Here is an 18,184-nt window from a genome sequence, read left to right on the forward strand (position 1 = left end):
CAATGGCCAATGCGATGCCATTATTTGATCGTATTTTGGCGAGAATTAGTGAAATAAGGAATGTTTTGCCAGATCCACCTGCTTCATCCAAAAAAAAAAACGAATCCATCTTGTCCTGCCGAAACTGCGAGCATAATGCGGCCGTAAATGGTCCTTTGTTCCTCATTCATCAGTGGGACATTGCCAGTAACAATCGCTGCCATTTTTTTTTCTTTATTGAGTTGCGATTCCCCCCACCCCGAAGGGGGCGGGCTGGCAGCAGCTTCGTATGCCGCTCTTCAACCTACAGACTTTATTTTAAAAAGATGATGATAATAAAGAATAAAAAACGGGCGATAAAATCGGAGACTTAAATAGTAACATGGCGAAAAAATCGTGGAATTTAAAACATAGAACAAAGGGATGATGATGCTAATAAAATACGTAAGAAGCAGACAGGTAAAATAATAGACAGGCAATTAAAAAACACGGCGACAGTCTGATTTCTGTTCGCAAAAGATATAAAATTCACACCCAGCGACAGCATGGTATTTGTTCGCAACACTTTGGAAAGACGTATCAACACTGAACATTCACTTGAACACTGCACTGAAAAGTTGGCAAATATGACGTACCACAACCGAGAGCAGGTGGGAGGAAACTAGACAGATGATGGGAAAAAAATGGGGAGGGAGTGCTGTGTTGAAGATTCACACAAATCTGGCAATGATACATGGAGAGTTGAACTGGCTGCTTCTGTGTCATAGGACTGTTTTACAACTTAAGATGGATTGTCGAATCTGTGTGGCAGTTTCCTTTTCATCGACAGTTGAGGTGGCTTACTTGGGATGTCAAACAGTGTGGGTACTGCATTCCACACGAGTTTATTATTGTCTGCGTTCATGAATTGGTTTTGTTCGAAATGTAGCGAACAAAACCTAATATTTTTATGCAGGTAAACTGGGTCTTTTTTCATAAGGTCTCCTCATTGCTGTTAACTTGCCATTTTCTGCTCCTAAAACGAAACATTAATCATTAATACACATGTAGATTGCGAGTGAATCCTGACGATACAGTTTATTAACATGATGGTATATATCAAATGAAATCAAATACCTGGGGCGTGTGAATGTAATGTTTATTTCTTGTGTTGTGTGAGTGTACCTCCCCCCTACTGTGAAGTTACTCTGGTTTTCTTTGATGTCTATCAGACAGTGGTATATGAATATTGCAGAGAGAGTCATTATTTTCAGCTCCCTGAATACTGGTCTGCATGATTCATTGTCAGATAAGCCCTTTAGACCCCTAAATGCCCTCTTCTGCCACTTAAAAACTTCCTGAGCCCCTGAAGAGTTCCCCCAAAGTATTATGCCATAGACCAGGTGCGAGTGGAAAAAGGCATAGTATGCCTCTAACATTTGGCTCTTGCTGACAAGTCCTAAATTTGCGCAATAAAAAAATTACTCTGGACAGTTTCTTGCATAGTTGTTGCGTTTGTTCGCCCCAGTTCAAATTCAGGTTTAAATAAATTCCTAGCAGTTTGACAGCTGTGTTTACCGTCCCTTCTGGTTTCAACTTACTTAAATGAAAATATATTGTCTCGGTTTTATGGCAATTTATTGCTTTGCAACCATGTGGTGGAGTTTTCTACCATGTCTGTATTTTTGTCCTGTAAAGTTTCCAGATTTCCGTCTGATGTTATTAAGGTGATGTCGTCAGCATATAGAATTGATTTGTCTGGCAAGTTACGTGGGAGGTCATTGATATACACTAGAAAGAGAAATGGGCCAATTACTGATCCTTGAATAACTTTCAGGATCCTTAGGAAACCTAAAAAAAGACAGCTGTGGTGTCTTCTTCCTGTTGTTACTGCAATTTATTGCGCTACAAACGCTCCCGCTTGTAAAAACCATTGTAGAAATCAAAATAAACAACCACTATTCACTTTCACGATCGCGCCGAACTCACAGTTTACCTAATGGCCGCTTGGGGCGCTGCTGGCACGGTAGGCAACAAAATCGAGGCGAAGTGTCGCTACTGTTATGTTTGACTGTGATGTTGATACAATATATCATCTTTGTGATTATCCCACAACGTCTCAGCTCGAGCCAGGAAACATGTAGTCAACGCTATAGCGAATAGTAGACGAATTTGTTTTGCTGTACAGTTCAATGCTGATTCATCAAGCATACTTTCCCACTAGTTGTCGTCTTCCAGCAAGCCGAGCGCAAGACATGAATCTTTATACGTTGGATACTGTTATCCATTCACTTTACGTATATCTTGAAATGACAATGGGCCGGGGACATTAAAGAACAACAGTCGAAAATAAAAGCACTCAGTCTGCCTTAGATTGACTGTAAATTCTCGCCCCAAGGTGTTTGGTTTGAACAAACTGGGACATGCATCAATCGGTGTGCCTTGCTTTCTGGGCATCCATTTTTTTGTTCGAGCCCATGTGAAATAGCGTGGTACTTACGAATAGAGTAATGTCCGTGCAAAGGCACCAAAAGCATCCGCACAATTACACAATTCAAAAAATTCGGCGAGTGTAGTAGTGTAGTTTCTGGTGGATTTATAGCACGATCAATCGCTGTCTCGTTCGTGAAATCTATGCGCTGACCGTTTTCAAGATGGACGGCTAAATGATTAACTGCTGGATCACGTTCATGAATTGGGACACCAAAGATACGCCAAACAGCTTCATTGGAGCTTATGTACTGGCCAACTTGATAGAGCGTTATTTCATCGATCTTATTCATTGAAGGAGCATTCGCATTAATATTTCCAACTCGAAATATAGCCATATCACTGCCTTTATTCACATACTTGCAAATTTATTTGATGCTCTTCACTGAACTACAGAACTCGACATTAATATGAGCATCGAACGTCTTGCCCACCAGAGGCGAATATGGCACCACCCAACGATTGTCAATGTCAATGACTTGATATTTTTAATAAATGATTGTCTGCCATTATCGGATTCCTTCGACGATATATTGGATATCTGTCAACATTAGTGATCGTTAATGAAATTTTTAGGAAAATTCTTAGTACATTTTCCATCTGCCATGCAAGGTGATGAACGATTCAAATTACCGCATGGGCGATGAATCATGTTAACTGTAACAATATCAAACAGCAATGGATCAGTGGACAGATCTGGGATTTCCGAAGAAATTATACTATCGATTTCTTCAGGACGGATTTTGTTGATTACCCAAACAAAAATGTGTGCATGAGGTAATCCCCGCTTTTGCCATTCAACCAAATACATCCAGCAACGTGTGGGACCAAATATGTGTGATTTTGTAATAAAACTTAGTAAAGACTTTTTGTCTTAACACACGTGTTGTAATGTCATGACGATGTATTGCATTTTGGCCAGGCAATAGCAAAGATGTAATCTCTACATCTACATCATCATACTCCACAAGCCACCCAACAGTGTGTGGCGGAGGGCACTTTACGTGCCACTGTCATTACCTCCCTTTCCTGTTCCAGTCGCGTATGGTTCGCGGGCAGAACGTCTCTCTAATTTTTCATTCGTGATCTCCTCGGAAGGTATAAAAGTAGGAGGAAGCAATATATTCGATACCTCATCCAGAGACGCACCCTCTCGAAACCTGGACAGCAAGCTACACCGTAATGCAGAGCGCCTCTCTTGTAGAGTCTGCCTCTTGACTTTGCTAAACATCTCCGTAACGCTATCACACTTACCAAATAACCCCGTGACGAAACGCGCCGCCCTTCTTAGGATCTCCTCTACCTCCTCCGTCAATCCGACCTGGTACGGATCCCACACTGATGAGCAATACTCAAGTATAGGTCGAACTAGTGTTTTGAAAGCCACCTCCTTTGTTGATGGACTACATTTTCTAAGGTCTCTCCCAATGAATCTCAACCTGGCACCCACCTTATCAACAATTAATTTTATATGATCATTCCACTTCACATCGTTCCATACACATACTCCCAGGTATTTAACAGAAGTAACTGCTACCAGTGTTTGTTCCGCTATCATATAATCATACAATAAAGGATCCTTCTTTCTATGTATTTGCAATACATTACACTTGTCTATGTTAAGGGTCAGTTCCCACCCCCTGCACGAAGTGCCTATCCACTGCAGATCTTCCTGAATTTCGCTGCAATTTTCTAATGCTGCAACTTCTCCGTATACTACAGCATCATCCGCGAAAAGCCGCATGGAACTTCCGACACTATCTACTAGGTCATTTATATATATTGTGAAAAGCAATGGTCCCATAACACTCCCCTGTGACACGCCAGAGGTTGCTTTAACGTCTGTAGACGTCTCTCCATTGAGAACAACAACCGAGTTAGAAAACTGCTGCGGAAGCAAAGGGAATTTCACAGCAAACATAAATATAGCCAAATCCTTGCAGACAAACAAAAATTACGCGAAGTGAAATGTAGTGTGAGGAGGGCTATGCGAGAGGCGTTCAATGAATTCGAAAGTAAAGTTCTATGTACTGACTTGGTAGAAAATCCTAAGAAATTTTGATCTTATGTCAAAGCGGTAGGTGGATCAAAACAAAATGTCCAGACACTCTGTGACCAAAATGGTACTGAAACAGAGGATGACAGACTAAAGGCCGAAATACAAAATGTCTTTTTCCAAAGCTGTTTCACAGAGGAAGACTGCACCGTAGTTCCTTCTCTAGATTGTCGCACAGATGACAAAATGGTAGATATCGAAATAGACGACAGAGGGATAGAGAAACAATTAAAATCGCTCAAAAGAGGAAAGGCCGCTGGACCTGATGGGATACCAGTACGATTTTACACAGAGCATGCGAAGGAACTTGCCCCCCTTTTTGCAGAGGTGTACCGTAGGTCTCTAGAAGAGCGTTCCAAAGGAATGGAAAAGGGCGCAGGTCATCCCCGTTTCAAGAAGGGACGTCGAACAGATGTGCAGAACTATAGACCTATATCTCTAACGTCGATCAGTTGTAGAAGTTTGGAACACGTATTAAGTTAGAGTATAATGACTTTTCTGGAGACTAGAAATCTACTCTGTAGGAATCAGCATGGGTTTCGAAAAAGACGATCGTGTGAAACCCAGCTCGCGCTATTCATCCACGAGACTCAGAGGGCCATAGACACGGGTTCCCAGGTAGATGCCGTGTTTCTAGACTTCCGCAAGGCGTTCGATACAGTTCCCCACAGTCGCTTAATGAACAAAGTAAGAGTATATGGACTATCAGACCAGTTGGTGTGATTGGATTGAAGAGTTCCTAGATAACAGAACGCAGCATGTCATTCTCAATGGAGAGAAGTCTTCCGAAGTAAGAGTGATTTCAGGTGTGCCGCAGGGGAGTGTCGTAGGACCGTTGCTATTCAAAATATACATAAATGACCTTGTGGATAACATCGGAAGTTCACTGAGGTTTTTTGCGGATGATGCTGTGGTATATCGAGAGGTTGTAACAATGGAAAATTGTACTGAAATGCAGGATAACCTGCAGCGAATTGACGCAGTGTGCAGGGAATGGCAATTGAATCTCAATTTAGACGAGTTTAATGTGCTGCGAATACATAGAATGAAAGATCCCTTATCATTTAGCTACAATATAGCAGGGCAGCAACTGGAAGCAGTTAATTCCATAAATTATCTGGGAGTACGCATCAGGAGTGATTTAAAATGGAATGATCATATAAAGTTGATCGTCGGTAAAGCAGATGCCAGACAGATTCGTTGGAAGAATCCTAAGGAAATGCAATCCAAAAACAAAGGAAGTAGGTTACAGTACACTTGTTCGCTCACTGCTTGAATACTGCTCACCAGTGTGGGATCCGTACCAGATAGGGTTGATAGAAGAGATAGAGAAGATCCAACGGAGGGCAGCGCGCTTCGTTACAGGATCATTTAATAATCGCGAAAGCATTACGGAGATGATAGATAAACTCCAGTGGAAGACTTTGCAGAAGAGACGCTCAGTAGCTCGGTACGGGCTTTTGTTGAAGTTTCGAGAACATACCTTTACCGAGGAGTCTAGCAGTATATTGCTCTCTCCTACGTATATCTCGCGAAGAGACCATGAGGATAAAATCAAAGAGATTAGAGACCCCACAGAGGCATACCGACAATCCTTCTTTCCACGAACTATACGAGACTGGAACAGAAGGGAGAATGGTTAGAGGTACTCAAGGTACCCTCCGCCACACACCGTCAGGTGGCGTGCGGAGTATGGATGTAGATGTAGATGCTGTGTTCTGTTTGCTAAAAACTCTTCAATCCAGCCACACAGCTGGTGTGATATTCCGCAGGCTCTTTGTTTATCAGGCGACAGTGTGGAACTGTATCGAACGCCTTCCGGAAGTCAAGGAAAATGGCATCTACCTGGGAGCCTGTATCTAATATTTTCTGGGTCTCGTCTCCGGCCATTTTGGATTACATGTGAACGTGATAAATAAACACGGTCGGTTATATTCGCGCACGAAAGTCAGAGCATCCTGCATATGTTCTTGCGTATGACGTGGACAGCCTATGTACTGTGATGGTAGGATGACAGAGTTACCGATTTCGGCGGCGTCGGCGTTGTTGACAAGTGAATGTCTCGCAAGTGAATGTATTCTTCCGCACACAACTTTTGTTGATTAAATCGCAAGTATCGTAGTTGTTCGCTCTCTATCTTCACATACATGTCGACCATGAATTGTTCTTAGTTAAGTTCAATAATAAATTAAGATTAATAAATCAAGTTTTTTTGTTAAATGAGTAATGATCAAGTTTATAATGAATAAAGTACCTGTTGCGGGATCTCGTTGTTTAATATTTATGCATTATCTGTCTTGTCCCTTCCAGAAGATTAGCGGATATTGGAGAGCGTCATATGAACTGGACATTATTATTTCTTCTACGAATCACGATTTCTCGTGTAGCTGTACGACCACCAGCCATGATTCCAGCAACGTCGTCAGCAACAGGCGCATTGAATCTACGAATGTGTTCTGCAGCAAGTGTTTTATCAGGATTGATGACAATAGCGTGATTATCGCTTTGTACTTTGTGCATGTGTGATTTGAATATTTTCGGCAATTCATTGTGCTCATTCAATAGAGCGTCCAGCTCGCCAACGAGCGTCTGGCAAAAAGTGAATTGAAGTTATTATAGCCACAACGTGCATCCACGCGTGCATCCTCACTGCCCATAAAGTAGATTTGTAAAAAATTATGTGGCTCGTTTGGCATTGGCAGCAATAAGCCCACTTTGTGATACATTTGGCCTGTGATTTTGAATGTTGAATTGAATTGTTGACCATTTACAGCATTATTCTTAACTATTTCTCTTGCTCCGAACGATGTCATTTGGAAACATGAATTGAATGTTCGAATTGACTTCAGGAACATGTTAGAATGTGGATCTGTGCCGATAAGTAAAACGTTCAGACGTTCAGGTGGTGTATCAATTGCAGGTAGTTGCACCTTTCCTGACGCGCAACACATCCCGGCTCGCTCATTTGTAAATTTAAGAGCATTACAATGCGGGCATTCCTTGTCCATAGCACCAATTACCACTTTTTTATGAGCATAATATTTAATATTGGGCTCATACTCGGATGCTAGACGCAGTAATGAATCAGATGTAAATGGTATGGTATGTTTAAGGGGGACTAAACAGCGAAGGTCATCAGTCCCGCAGAAGTAAATGGTCGATGTACCTGTTGGCGTTGTTGTTCATTTGCTCTGCATCGATTAACTATGAAACTACATACTTGTCTTTGTTCTAATCTTCTTCAATCATTCCGTTCAACTCGTGCATCTTCTGATGCTGCTTGTCACAACTGCGCCATGCTCACACGCACATTAGTATTACCTTGCTGGATTTGTTCTTCTGTCCTTTGGACTCTTATATCTCGCATGCCTGCAGCTTTACGTGTTTGACGGCCCAAAGAACCCCTTTGCATATTTTTGGCATTGTTCACTGTACAAAACACAAATAAATAGAACAAACTGAATAACTCAATGATAAAAAACAGTACAATAATAGTGTATTCATTCTTTGACTGTATATCGCCCACTATTAGTTCTAGCGTTTCTACGGTAGATCGCGTGATCGGCCACCATTAGTTCTAGTGTTTCTACGGTAGATTGCGCGGATTTAACAATTGCAGTCGATGCACGGCTTGTCCATGATCATGCAGGCATAGCGGCAATTTCGTGTCGAAACGTGTTCGCCAGCATTATGAATAAAGGCCCGTCCACACGCAACGATTTGTCTGCGCACATCACATCTGCGCAGACAGATCGTTGCGTGTGGACAGAAGATTTGCACCAACCTGAGGTGTGTGCAAACCTGGAAGTTGGAGTTGGATGTTTGAGTGAAACCTCTCAAATCTGTGGGTTCAAACCACCTGTCCACAACCCCCCACAGGTTGGAGCGTGTGGACAGGATATCGCCGCACATCCGGCGCGAAACAGCTGTTTGCTCAGCCTAGTGTTTGTATTTGTGCGCATAGGGTATTAAAATGACTGATACTCGTCAGTGTTCTCGAGAGTTTGTAAGTGAATTCAATGAAATATATAGAAACCACCCATGCTTGTGGAAGATTAAAAGTAAATAATATAGTGACCCGAGACAAAAAGACAGCAGCATACAATGCTCTAATTGAAAAATTGCGGGCAGTTGACGCCCCGGCAAAAAGAGAAACGGTAATAAAAACAAAATAAATTCGTTGCGAACTGGCGAAATTATTTGCAGATGGATGTCGAAACTTATAATTATCTCTTAAAGTTTGTAACCCCTCATATTATGAGAAAAAAATACTTGTATGAGAAGGGCAATTTCTCCTCATAAACGGCTGGCGTAACATTAAGATTCCTAGCAACAGGAAGGAGCTACAAGGATTTGGAATTTTCAACTGCAATATCGAAACAAGCGTTGAGTAAAATAATACCCAACACATGTGAGACTATTTACGCTGTCCTGAAGGATGAGTTCATGAAGGTAAGTCTAGTGATGGTTCTGAGCACTATTGGACTTAAGACAAGTCAAGTAAATTAAGTCTGTCAGCGATCTGTTTACCGAAAAGAGTTATCCAAAGTTCAGAAATCTAGAAGATCTGGTGTAAGAGTAGATCAAGTATACCAGCCAACGTTATGGTATTTTGATCTGCTTGGCTTTCTTAGTGATCAAGAACCGCCAAGACCAAGCTGGAGTATTTTTGAAGATGAAATTGGCGTGTCAGTGTGCCAGGGAATGGAACAGGAGCTAATGTAAAACAAAACAGGTTCGCCCTGCAACTCTCGCAGTAAATGTACGTGAGAAAACTGCTTTCGCTTTAGCAGCCACTGTCCACACCATTTTGACCGCCTTCTCTGTTTCCTGCGGTTGGTCTGAATGTTTTTTGCAACACAAGTTGCGAACACAGACCACAACAGAACTTCCTCCATTTCTGTATTTCAAAATAACTGAATTAAGTTTTTGACGTTTACGGGAAGCGTAGTCGCTTGCCACTGATATTTCTTTTCTACACCAACTGACGGCGGGCGAGTAGTAGATTGGGGTTTGTGTCGTGTGAACACACCACATTTGCAGCGATCTTTTGCATCTACAGACATCTGCGCCAATGTCTGCGCAGACAGATCGTTGCATGTGGACCGGGCTTAAGGCCAAGCGCACATGCATCGATTTTTATCGCACAAAGTATCGTACGATTAAATTCTTTTAGAGGAACAAAGGAGAGCATTGGAACTTCTTTGTTCCACTAAAAGAATTTGATCCAATGATATATTTCCGTACGATAAAAATCGATGCGTGTGCGCTAGGCGTAAATGTCGATTTGGCTACCTAGTTAAACTTCTAGGTGTAGTTACGTCGATTCGAAGAGGGATATTCGATTCGTTGCTTTTCATAAGTTCTCTTCAACTACTTGTCTATCGAATAGTGGAAGACTATCACCGGTAGACACATGGAGGTGATAACTGATCAAGTGATAACTGACCAGTTATCGAATGGGCTTGAAAATTATTACATTACTAAAATCGCAGTTAAAAATAGGGGTTGGTGGTAGAAGGGTAAAAATTTAGGGCTGTGTGTATTTTTTAATGCCACATAAAAAAAAATAAAAAATAAAAAGTTCTGTCCAAAAAATAAGAAAATTTTTTTTGTGGTGGACCACCCTTATCACTTAGGGGCATGGAAAATAGATTATGACCGATTCTCAGACCTACCGAATGTACATGTAAAATTTCATCAGAATCGATTGAGCCATTTCGGAGGAGTATGAGAACTAACACTGTGACACGAGAATTTTATATACTAAGAAAGATATATGTTTTAAATAATATTTCCAAGTGTGGTGTCTGCTGGGAACATAGGACTGGACGAGTAATGGAGGACTCCAAAGGGTTAAAGAAAGGATCGAGAAGCGAGTGTAAGGAGTGAAGTAGGAAGTTCATCTATCTAAGAGGTATTCGAATTCAAGGGTAATTAAAGATGTATGCTAGGGCAGGGCTTCCCAACGTGTGGTCTGCGGACCCCTTAGGGGTCCGCCAGCTCTTTCTAGGGGATCCGCGGCCACCTTTCACCAAATCGTGTATGAGTAAAATTATTGGATAAAAATGTGAAAATCAAATTCATCACTGTTTTTTTCGTGTGAAAAACATGTGTACTTTTACTTCAGGTCGGTTCCTAAGTGAGAACGCATACCAGTTCTGTGCCGGAGAATGCGGCTTCTCTGATCGACTGTTTCGCAACAATAAGGGGGTCATTTGTGTGCCGGCTCACGGCGCTATTGCGCTGAAACCTTTTACGCATGCGCAGAGCGAGCTTTGTCGACCAGTCACAGCGCTCGCTGGCACATATGCGGCCCCAGGCATCATTAAATGTTAAACTTGCTTTGTCAGTGCACTACCTATTTCATAAGTCGATTTTTGACCAGTTTATTACTTGCAGTTTCTCCATCACCTTCGCAACAAGGGAAGTTTCCAGTTGAAATGAATGAGGAGGGAGGACGACCAAAGAAAGAACAATCACAAGAAGCTCCACAGTCGGATTTATTATGTGAAAACGCTGCAAGTACTCCATTGGTTGCAATATCCTGTGGAAGTGGAATAATCAAGAAGCGTAAGTACAACAAAAGCTATTTAGAAATGGGCTTTATGGAGACAAAGGAGGGTAATGCTCAGTGTGTAATTTGTGTGCGAGACCTTCGGAACAGTTCAATGGTTCCAGTTAAATTGCGCTGTCATTTTGAAGGTACTCACCCGGATTTCCAGGCCAAAGACATCGATTTTTTCAAAAGGAAGAGTGCTGAGCTAGCTGCTTCTCAGCATTGCATAAAAACTCATGCAAAAACAATTAATGGAAATTCATTAAAAGCTTCTTTCTTGGTTACTTACGGAGTGGCAAAAACAGGCAAAGCTCATACCATTGGAGAAAATCTCATAAAGCCGTGTGTTAATGATATTGTTTCTTGTATGCTGGACGAAAAGGCAGTAAATCTTGTATCTTCGGTGCCATTATCAAACAATACTGTCAAGAGACGCATTGTTGGCATGTCTAATGATGTGAAAGACACTCTTGTTTCTCGCATCCAACACAATTCATTTTCTCTGCAGATAGATGAATCCACTGATGTTGCAGGATTAGCGATTTTATTAGCTTTTGTCCGTTATGAATATTCTGAATGTTTTGAGGAGGACCTCTTATTATGCAGACCACTACCTGCCAACACAACAGGTGCTGAAATATTCTGTCTATTGGATGATTTTTAAGGACTAACGAAGTTTCATGATCTAATTGCTTAGATGTGTGCACAGTTGGTGCAAAAGCTATGACGGGTCCTACAGTCGGAGCAATAACGAAAATAAAAGAAAACGCCAAGAATTGCAGCAGTAGTCATTGTGCTCTCCACGGATACACTTTGGCTACGAAACAAATGCCTGTTTCGTTCAAGAAAGTTTTAGACGAATCCATCCAAATCATTAACTGCATAAAATCAAGGCCATTGAAGTCAAGACTTTTCACAATACTGTGCGAAGATATGGGAAGCCTTCATCGTTCCCTGCTTTTCCACACAGAAGTGAGGTGGCTCTCACGTGGGAATGGTTCAAATGGCTCTGAGCACTATGGGACACAACCGCTGAGGTCATTAGTCCCCTAGAACTTAGAACTAGTTAAACCTAACTAACCTAAGGACATCACAAACATCCATGCCCGAGGCAGGATTCGAACCTGCGACCGTAGCGGTCTTGCGGTTCCAGACTGCAGCGCCTTTAACCGCATGGCCACTTCGGCCGGCCACGTGGGAATGCACTCTCTCGGTTGTACGAATTAAGATTGGAAGTCTTAGCTTTCCTTTTGGAGCAGAACACCAAATTAGCAGACCTTATTAATGACGAAAATTGGAGTGTATACTTGCCTATTTGTCAGATATTTTCTCGAAAATGAACGAAATGAATATTTCACTCCAAGGGCAAAGTAAAACAAAGGTCACTGCTATCGACAAAGTTAGAGCATTCAAGAGGAAAATCAATTTTTGGGCAGAGAGTGTCGAGGAGGGGGATGTCGACTGTTTTCCTCTTCTCAAAGATTTATTGAAAAACAAAACATTGGCGTTCGGGAAGAATGTGTTTCATCAAATCCTGAAACCTCTACGCAGCTTGATGTCATTGTTGGAGCATTATTTCCCAACAGCTGAAGATGAGAAGCTGCAGAGATACGAATGGGTGGTCAACCCATTCACTGTATCCAAAAAGCCGAACATTCTATCATCAAGTGAATATGAGTTATTGATAGAAATTGCCACAGACACTACCTTGAAATCAAGTTTTGACATTGACGGCTACTCACACTTTTGGATCCGTTTGGATAACAAGAAATACTACCCCCTTGTTGAAAAGGCAAAACGTGCTCGTCTTCCGTTTGCCACAACATACATGTGTGAATCTGGATTCTCGATCTATGCTGCCCACAAAACTAAATACCGAAGCTGTCTAGATGCGGAACCAGAAATCCGTCTGCAGTTGTCAAGAATTGAACCCAACTTTTCAAAATTGTGTCAGCAGAAGCACACTCAACCATTACATTAGGATCCCATTATTATTCCTACAGCCTCATCTATAGTAAAGAAGAAAGCATTTTTCTTCGTACATGCTCAATGAACGTACCTGAACTATAACTCTGTAGGAATTTTGTTTCTGTCTTCTATCATTTACAAAATAATTATTAATTGAATTCTGTTGGCGTTGATATTTTTGTTACGAAAATTAAAATGGTCTCTAAAGCTAATTTCTTTTCTTTGTAATATATTCTGTCCTCTCAGTTAAAAATATGGCCTGCCTATACTTCATTTACAATTATTTGCTATTACTCTGACACTATATTGTGGCAACTGGCAGGGGGCGTAAAGAAATGAGGACTTTTCATGTGCCACCTTGTAGAAGGTTTACAGTCGAGGCTGACTGCCACGATATAGTGTCCAAGTAGTAGTTGAAGATGTCAGCTGTGGCTAAACTGTTGCAACGCCGCCTGCTAGTTGCTGGCTATGGACTGACAGCTGCCGTTCAGTAGATACGCAAGGACGTAAAAATAACAAGACTTTCCGAGTTGTTTACACGGGCACGAAAATCGATTGTGGAACTGGAAAACAGCTTTATAAAAGCAGATTTCCAGATCCATTTTGAAGTGTTTACCTGACCAACCAAAAGCGGAACTGGGACATCGGCTTACGAAATCTGGCTTTGGAAACGCATGTAAACTGAGTGAATGTATTCTCAAACATTGCACAACAGATGTCACAATAGTGCTTTAAAGGCAATTCCTTAGCCTATTTTCTTTCGCGATATGTTTGTATCCCTAATCATGGGTCTGTCTCTTTTCTTCACAGCCGCGCGGAATGGCCGCGCAGTCTCGGGCGCCATGTCGTCGTGGATTGCGCAGCCGCTCCCTCCGGAGGTTCGAGTCCTCCCTCGGGCATGTGTGTGTGTGTGTGTGTGTGTGTGTGTGTGTTGTCCTTAGCGGAAGTTAAACTTAGCGTAATAGTGCGTAAGACTAGGAACTGATGACTAATGACCTCAGCAGTTAAGTCCCATAGACTTGACACACATTTGAACATTTTTTTCGGCTTTCACGAAAAACCACACACACACACACACACACACGACTGTTACGAAATATGCATGCTCCTTACATAACAGTAGCCAAACAGTGGAAGTGAACAGACCACAAGCGGCAGCTTGTCAACAGCGCACAGTTTGGACGTGACGTTGATTGCTCTTGTAGGAAGGCAGCTCCAACGTGTGAAATGTCAATTACCAAGTAATTTTAATCAGGCTATAGCGTGTTGAACAAAGGGAGTAAATCCACTAGTATGTTTCTGGATACAGTGGGAATTGAAATTGGATCGTTAATTTCAAGTTGTTTTCATTCATCTCCAAACCAAAGACTATGTATACTTCGAGGGGGGGGGGGGGGGGGGTCATTGGGAACATGGCACTTGCATTAAGAAGCTGTCAGTTCCCATGGGTTTCGCTCTGAAATTTAAAGTTATTGTGCTCTTGACTGACTAGGGGTCCACCATGGATTTTCGACTGAAGAAGGGGTCCGCCAGCTGAAAAGGTTGGGAAGCCCTGTGCTAGGGCAATGGACTATGAAGCCTACCCAGGAAGGAGGAGGAGGGCGCACCCAACATTGATTGGATGGAAAAGGACAGTTAGGCAGACGCAAGAAAGACTGAACTATATTGTGTGGGCAGGGGCACTAAGAAGAGGATTGACCGTACCATAGTATATTAGGAATTTTTTTAAAGGGGCGTACCTACCAAAACGGAAGGAGGAAGTGCTTCCATAGTATCAGCTCATGTGTAAGGCATAGGTACTGTCACTAAAAGGAAAAGGGCAGTATCGTGACAAAAGTCACGCATTTTGTAGAGATTATTCTGGTAAGTTTGAATTCTCATTTCCACTCGCATTGTTATGTTTGGGTGAAGTTACATGTGTTGAAAAACACCTTTATTTACCCAGAGTTCCTCCAGATTGTAAAAGGTATTTAATAAATGCATACTTAGAAAAAGTAGTATGCGAAATAAGAGCAAACAACTTGGGTAATGCACACTAGTAATTTACGACTGGAGAGGGAACAGAAAGATTATTGTCGTTACAAAGTTTACATTGATCAAAAGGTCCATGATTATAATGGTATTAACATGGAAAAGGAAAGAGAGATATATATGAAGTGCCTGATGGCTAGAAAAATGTTATATAAATTGATCGAAACGTAAATTGATATGATATGAATACAATATTAACGTATATAATGAACATGTATAAAATATCGTTTGTTCAAGCTAAAGGCAGGGATACGTAGTGCCTCGAGAATTTTGGGGTAAATTATAGAGACCCTCATATTTCCACCGTCCCAAACACGCGTAATTTTAGAGATGAGTGTGGTAAATTAGAACTGTGTCTGCTGCACCACAATTATGTGTGTGCAGGATGGATGTGTATCGGGCGGATGATCGGCACGGGCAGGTAGCTGCTGAGCCTGCCTAAGAAGATACACGTCCAGCTCAAGGAGTAAACGTGCTGTACTCCGTGCGACGTCCAACAATATTGTGTGAACATTTGAATGTTGTTGAAAGAAGAGAAGAGACGATTACTTATTCATTCATTCTCTTACTTTCGTAAGGTCCAGACAGTTGTCTTATTAAACTTGGAGAGATTTGTAGACCGTATTTATGGAAAAATGAATGTGATAGTTTCTGATGGACCAGAAGGTGTCGAGCTTACGAAAAGTGTTTTAGTTCTATGAAAACTGTTATGTGTGATGAAAATACAGTGAGATTGAGTTCAAAGTATTCTCGAGTGTATGGAGTTATTTTAAAAGTATAAAAAATTCCTCCAAAGTAGCATCTTATCTTCGGAGAAGTTTTGCGGGACATCGCAGCCGGTTATCATGAAAAGAAGATCGGCAAAGCAACTCCAAGTAAGTTCGATAGCAAAAGGGGAGTGTGAGTCTTGCACACCAGTACCACACTGCCACCCTTAATCACCGGAAACCGCCATAACACATATAAAGGTAAATAAAATATCAGCACCTAGAGGCGACCAAGAAATTATTTGTTCATCTAACTAGTACACACAACACAGAGCATTTCACTTGCTATAAATTGCAGCAATTAACACCTTTCTACCAACTGGAGTTCCCTTCCGGATTACTCATGTTATGAGTTAACATTGTGTAACGTACCCTCTCTGTTATGTTATTGTTGTTTTGTCTTATTGTAGTTGTAGAGATATGAAATTATTGCAGCGGTTTGCTTAGTCTGCCGTACTTCGGATTCAGCCGTACTTCGGAATGTTTTGACATTAAATGGAGCCTGAAACTTGCGTAATAAATAGTTCGCGTGTAAGTGCGATTTGCGGCATAAACAAAAATTAATTGCGGAGATGCAGTCCACTGAATATTAACAGAAATGCTTTAGAACAATGCGCACGACTGACTAGACACATTCAGAGGGTACGTACATTCGCGTGCGAGTGGTTGCGATGTGATGAGAAAGATCTATCTTAATTTCTTTTTTCGTAAAATAATTACGTCGTAACACACTCGGAGATCGCGAACGTACAGTCAGGGTAGAGGCACGTACGTTCTATCATTCCCCGTGGCCTGGGTAAAAGAATTGCAATTATTTAAATTTAAGAATATTTCTTCTTCTATCGGACTCCTATTTTTATACCAAAAGGAAGATTGCAGATTCTGAATGTCTGGACAAAAACACATCGGAATTAATCTTAGCGGCCACCAAAGGAAGGTAGTGAACACAATCACGTACCTCTGTTGTTGAGCAGCGCCGTCGTGAAGATCGTCGCCTCCATCTAAAATTCGCCTTCTCGAATTAACAGAATAATTTGTACTCCATCGGTATGGGATTTAGGCTTGATCTTGACAGAAATTATAAAACACATTTTTCATCATTTAACACCTTCATTTAACACACACATAGACATGAAATTATACAGTACGTCTTTACACCAGCACATCAGAACAAAAAAGTTAGTTAATATTATAAGTAATAAAAGAATCTCGAAATTAGTACTTTGTCTATCAAGGATAAACCCCCCATGAACCATGGACTTTGCCGTTGGTGGGGAGGCTTGCGTGCCTCAACGATACGGATAGCCGTACGTAGGTGCAACCACAACGGAGGGGTATCTGTTGAGAGGCCAGACAAACACATGTGGTTCCTGAATAGGGGCAGCAGCCTTTTCAGTAGTTGCAGGGGCAACAGTCTGGATGATTGACTGATCTGGCCTTGTAACACTAACCAAAATGGCCTTGCTGTTCTGGTACTGCGAACGGCTGAAAAAAGGGGAAACTACAGCTGTAATTTTTCCCGAGGGCATGCAGCTTTACTGCATGATTAAATGATGGTGGCGTCCTCTTGGGTAAAATATTCCAGAGGTAAAATAGTCCCCCATGTGGATCTCCGGGTGGGGACTACTCAGGACATCGTTATCAGGAGAAAGAAAACTGGCGTTCTACGGATCGGAGCGTGGAATGTCAGATCCCTTAATCGGGCAAGTAGGTTAGAAAATTTAAAAAGGGAAATGGATAGGTTAAAGTTAGATATAGTGGGAATTAGTGAAGTTCGGTGGCAGGAGGAACAAGACTTTTGGTCAGGTGAATACAGGGTTATAAATACAAAATCAAATAGGGGTAATGCAGGAGTAGGTTTAATAATGATTAAAAAATAGGAGTATGGGTAAGCTACTACAAACAGCATAGAGAACGCATTATTGTGGCCAATATAGACACGAAGCCCACGCCTACTACAGTAGTACAAGTTTATATGCCATCTAGCACTGCAGATGACGAAGAAATTGATCAAATGTATGATGAGATAAAATAAATTATTCAGGTAGTGAAGGGAGACAAAAATTTAATAGTCATGTGTGACTGGAATTCGAGAGTAGGAAAAGGGAGAGAAGGAAACATAGTAGGTGAATATGGATTGGGGCTAAGAAATGATAGAGGAAGCCGCCTGGTAGAATTTTGCTCAGAGCATAACTTAATCATAGCTAACACTTGGTCCAAGAATCATGAAAGAAGGTTGTATACATGGAAGAACCCTGGAGATACTAAAAGATATCAGATACGTTATATAATGGTAAGACAAAGATTTAGGAACCAGGTTTTAAATTGTAAGACATTTCCAGGGGCAGATGTGGA

This window comes from Schistocerca americana, chromosome 1, assembly GCF_021461395.2.
Source record: "Schistocerca americana isolate TAMUIC-IGC-003095 chromosome 1, iqSchAmer2.1, whole genome shotgun sequence".
Lineage (NCBI taxonomy): Eukaryota > Metazoa > Arthropoda > Insecta > Orthoptera > Acrididae > Schistocerca > Schistocerca americana.